Below are 6,000 nucleotides of genomic sequence, written 5' to 3'. Positions count from 1 at the left end.
TGGAGGTTGGTGACGATGGATATGTGACGTGTTGTATTTTCCATGGTTCTCCAAGCGGCGTTTCAAATCTTCCCGAGTAATGAAATTTGATGATTCCTTCGATCTTCTGCAGCTTTGCATACTTTGCTGTCATCCACTGTATGAATTGGAACTACTTCAGTATTAGCATCTGAGGATGTTTCCTTTTCTTTTCCTTTTCCTTGAGTCTTCTCTGAAATCTTGTCAGTGAGAGTCTTGAGATAATTGAATAGCTCCTTCTGTGTTGCAGCCATGTCAGTTTGATTCTTTGCAAGAGTCTCTTGCACCTTGATGAAATCAGCCATGATAGGTGGTGGATTCCCCCTGACTTCCTCAAGGTATCGTCCGAACAGGGGGTGACCTTCCATGTTAGCGTGAGGAGGAATAACATCACCACCGTCAGTGTTAGAGGCCGGAATGGTTTCCGGGATATCCTAATTTTTATTGTTGCTAGTTCTAGCGTCGTTTGTGTTAGAACCTGTAACTAACCCAGACCTAAGACCAGCATCTTTGTGAATACTAAGATTGCAACCGAGAGAATGATCTCCAACTGTGGTCGCTAATCTGTATATGGGGAAAACGATTTGCTGGTTTTTACGGAATCGAGGAGATGACCGTGCGGAGGAGACTCCTTGAACCGATCAAATGCTCAACCTCACACAGATGCACTGCAAGAAGGGATTGATTTAAGTTCGAGAGATCAATCTGTAGGACTCCGGCCTAAACCAAAATAGTGGTCGTTCCAGAGTCAATTCGGTCACTAGAGAGGATGAGTCGATCTGTAGGAGGGAAGCTGAAAAATGTGTGAGATCAATGGTGATCGAAATTATAGGTGTGTTGTGTTTTCTGCGTAATAAAGTTCTAAATAACCGAATTTACTCAGTTGAAAGTGATTTCTCAGACGATGAGTTCGTGTGGACGAAAGATTGTCTGTATGAACTTGTCGAGAAATTCTTGTCTGTTTCAATCAGGATTCAGAGACTTATTTATATTGCTGGAATTATAAACACCTTGACCCCATGAAGTGTGATAGTTGTTGAAGTCAAAGAGTGGGAAAGTGGGAAATTGTGTCAAAACCAGTTGCTCATCGTGCGGAGACTTGGTTGATTTTCCATCCACTATTTTGCTAACTCTTTCAACTGATTGCACGACTTTCTCACATTCCCATCGTGTGCATGAACACACGTTCCGTAGACCGCCAGACCAAAACCCTAGTTAATATCCTCCCATGTGACATGATTTACATCTCCTGGAGTCAGTTGCTGACTATATGGGATGATGAGTCCTTGTATTGCTAAGTCGAACGTGATTTGCGAATGTTCTGAGAATCATGAATTGAACATTTCTGCTGAGACAAAAATACATTATCGAATAAATGTTGATAGCTCAAATGAACAAATATTGTTCTGAGTAGTTGAATATTGATAGTTGAACCAATATCCCTTGATCTGAGCAAATATTGTTCATCTGAGCATATGTTTCCCATTTGATGAATTGTTGAATATTAATAGTTGAACCAATATTTTTTGGTGTGAGCAGATGTTGCTCATTTGAACAAATGTTGCTCGTTTGAAGAATCATTGGTAACATGACCAAGATAAATTTAAAATACTGGCAGCTGAACCGAGTATAATTAATTAGGGTGTTGATCATGGGATCAACATAAAATTATTAGCGTTTGAATCTGGAATTATGAACCTTGGATTTGAAACCCTAATTTTGATCAACTGCTGAATTGATGATAAATTGATGATTTATTGAAAATCATTCATGAAATGAAGGAGGGACCGGCTACATGGGATGATGAATCGACCATGTAGCGCCCAGATGCTCAAGTGAGCAAGATACCAAAGTCTCTTGAAGACCTGGTGAAAGGATGATTAAATGTTGGGTTCATCATTTATTAAAATAATGCTCATGTGAGCGTTAGGTAGTAAAACCTGATTATGGAGAGATGAGGGACCGACCAAGGGGACATGAGATCGTCCCTTGGTGATCATGGGACCAGCTGATGGTCGTTTGAGCAAACTCCAAGTTGTTCAAGAAGATTTTGGACCCAATATGAGCGATTGAGCAAATTAGGTCAAAATTGTTAAAACACGTGGGACCGGATTTTTGCAAGCCTCAGGGCCGGCCTTGGTCGGTCAAGGAGACATGCCGGTGTCACCATAATTTTTGTGTCTCAGTCCTGAGAGTTTCGATATTTTCTTATGCGCGTTTGAGCAACATTTTGAGAAAATATGAAGAAATCAGGGATTTTTGCTGAAACCAGGAAAACTTCATGAGATGAAGGAATAAATAATAAAATAATGAAGGAATCATGAAGTGTGGGACCGGCTATGGCCTAGGCATGGTCATCCGTCCAAAGAGCCCGGTCCCAAGGCACTTTTCCTAATTTTATAATGTTTTTCATGATTTTGGGGAAATATCATAAAATCAAGGAGTTTGTTGAAACCAAGGAATTTTTTGAAATCAAGGAGTTTCCATGAGATGAGGGAGACATAAAAATAATAATAATAATAATAAAATAAGGGGCGTGTGGGACCGGCCAGGCCATGACCGGCCGGCTAGGGCCCGGTCCCACGAGTTTCCCTAATTTTATATTATTTTCATGACTTGAGGAAAATTTCATGAATTCAAGGAGTTTGCTGAAACTAGGGAGTTTCCTTGAAGTGAAGGAGTTTCCATGGGATGAGGGAAACAAATAATATTTAAATAATGAGACAAGAGCGTGTGGGACCGGTCACGGCTAGGGCATGCCCGGCCGGCCAATGAGCCCGGTCCCGTGCGTTTTCTCCCTAAGTTTACATAATTTTCATGAGTTTAGGGAAATATCATGAAATCAGGGAATTTTCATGGGATGAGAGAAATAACAAAATAATAAGGAACCATGAGGTGTGGTACCGTCCACGGCTAGGGCATGGCCGGCCGGCTAGTGAACCCCGTCCCATGACACCTTTCTTAATTATTTTATTTCTTTGATGCGAGGAAACACCATGAGACTGGGGAGTTTCCTTGATACGAAGGAGATTTTCTCGAACGAAGAGGTTTTCATGAGATCAGAGAAAAATAACAAAGTATGATAAAATATAGAATTGGGTGTGGGACTGGCCATGGCGTGACTGGTCGGTCGCTGGGCCCAGTCCCCTAGCGCCTTTGCTAATGTTTTATTTTTATTATTTTTCAACCTATTTTGCATAGGTTCATCGTTCCTTCGTGTTTTGGAATGCTCGTTTGCGCATTCAGGTGCTAGTTTGTGCATTATTGCTGAGTACACTTGCACCATTTTGGTCGGGGCTTACTCGATAGCGGCTCCGATGCCCGTTCGTTAAACATTTACCACTAAACCGTGGAATTCTGCTGGAAAGAACCACGAATTGATGTGACGAGATATTACGAAGAATCGTAGAATATTGCTGAATATTCAGTTAACGATTAGAGATAATTAACTGATGGCTCTATACTATCAAGCATGCTGTCTAGGAGCATTAATTATTTGAGAACTGAGAAATATGAGCTTGTTGAAATGTCATATCTCCTTTATATAGTCAGGGAAAACCTTGTTGCATCCTGAAGACGTTATTGCTCTATACTAGCAGGCAAGATGTCTAGGAGCCGTCCAATATTTCGATTATATATAGAAGTAATTACCGAAATTGCTCAGTATTCATGAGATGTGCCATTGCCTCAACTGAGAGACTACACATCTAGATAAATTCTGAGAGACAACATTCTCAGTCAGAGATTTTATGGCATGAGCTTTCATGCTTTCGACGAGAGACATGAGTCTCAACACTCATCTGATTGCTGGATCAGGAGTACTACAATTATGGTTTTACGATTTTAGCCTTTTTCCAAAATCCACCATCTACAAAAAATATATCTTGATTTCTAGTTTATAGTTAGTTAAGTCTCGGATTAGGATAAAAAGTTGAGAAATAGTGGATCATGGCAGTCATCCTTGCGTTCTATCGTTTGAATGCGAAGATCAAACAAATCTTTTGGAAAACTTCATCAACAAAAGGTAAGTGAAGACTAAACCTATTTCTCAAATTATATTCACTTTTCTATCATTGAGACGACGTCATATAACTAATTAGACTATTATGCATAGACAAGAATTTCGAGTCAAGTTTATCTTGATAACTAGTTCTCTAAATATGATGACTAAGCTTAATGCATATTTGTTCATACTTGATGAATTTTGTTAGAGGACAATTTATTGTTCTGAATCAAAATCACGATTCAAGTCTTATCGTTTGAAAATATCCTGGAACAGTGATATGTGTCATTGATGTTATTCGGGAATGTTCCGAATCGATTTAGAGAGAATTATGTAACTACTATAAATTCAGATACAAGACATTGTTATTAGTCTTACAAACTGGGAAAACTGTTATAAGTTTGAACTTGTATTACAGGCACTCGTACACGTCGCGGAGTAGCTATATATATATATATATATATCGACTTGCAGATTTGTGGTACGCATATTCTTATGTACACCATGTAAAAATATGTTCAACTCGTGAACCGGATCGGTATGCATACTCGTATGCAACCCATTTAGGAACTGTGGTCACGAAACCGGGTTAGTTTACAAACCGGTACACGTACCAAAATAATTATGTGTTCCTGAACTCGGTTTAGTACCCATACCGGTACGCAAACCAAAATACTTATGTGGACCCCGGAACCGGTCATAGTCTTAAGGTTTCCAAACCGGTACGCATACCTAAATTGTTCTGTTAACTCCAGAACTTGGTTCGGTTAAATGTTTACAAACCGATACAGTACTCTGTCTGACCTGAGACATGAACGGCTATGGTATTTGTACTTTCTGCATTTACTAACAATGTATATTATCTTCAAGTGCGATTAAATTATTTCTATGAGATAATTAGCATTTGATTAATTCTCGGAAACATTAGATTTGTTTGATCACATGATTGTGACTCAAGGTTAATTTCTTAAGTGTTCATGAAAATGCGTATTAACGTTTTAAGTTCAAATCGGCTAGTTTCAGCTAGCCACCTTGAACATAGTATTTATACACGGTTCGGTTATGGTTTCACCTAACCAAAGTGTATATCTTGTTTATGTAAATCAGATTCAAAGATTCATCTAACGACGAATATTGTTTGCTTGGTTCCAAAGCTATATTAACTTAAACCTAAAACAACCTATGCTATGAATATTTATAAAAGGGGAACTTCAAGCAACTGAGACTTTTGAATCCCGACACTACTTTAGTGTGTCCAAGTTGTAATTATAGTCGTCCTCTTCCTAGGGATTAGTGACTACAAAGACTTCATAAGGATTCCTGAAGACAGGTCCAGTTATCTTTCATTGATAAATCGAGTATCCTGATCTTGATCGATTGTTGAGCATCTCACTCGATCAATATAGATAAAAATCATCAAAGTTCTCTCCGTCTCAAACTTTGTTGATTCCACAAGTTTTATACTTGTGAGGTGAATAATAATCTAGGCTGCACTTCAGGTTGCATAAGTCCGGATTTTGAGGTTAGCTAGACTTTGTCTATTGCTATCGATTTCTATCACCTTTGATCAAACTTTTTGATCGTAACAAGAAATCACATATAAGATTAATCTGTGGGAGGCATATTGGTTCAAAGTCTTCAATTGAGTTGAAACAACTCTTAGTTGGTATGACATCAGCTAAGGGAATCAATTGTACGGAGTCCTGCTGGGATTCAAGAGGCGTAAGGAGCGCGAATGTACCTTTATCGGTGGGATACTTTTTAGGCCTCAACAACATTCCAGTCCGAAGTTAATTGGTAGTAGGCTAGTGTCTGTAAATACTTAATACATTTTGGTGTTCAATCTGGACTAGATTCCGAGGTTTTTCTACATTTGCGGTTTCCTCGATAACAAAACTTCAGGTGTCTGTGTTATTTCTTTTTTCGCATTGTATTGTTTATCTTTATAATTGAAATATCACAGGTTGTGCGTTAATCAT

The sequence above is a fragment of the Papaver somniferum genome, chromosome 5, assembly GCF_003573695.1.
Source record: "Papaver somniferum cultivar HN1 chromosome 5, ASM357369v1, whole genome shotgun sequence".
Lineage (NCBI taxonomy): Eukaryota > Viridiplantae > Streptophyta > Magnoliopsida > Ranunculales > Papaveraceae > Papaver > Papaver somniferum.
Note: the sequence above shows the minus strand (reverse complement) of the source record.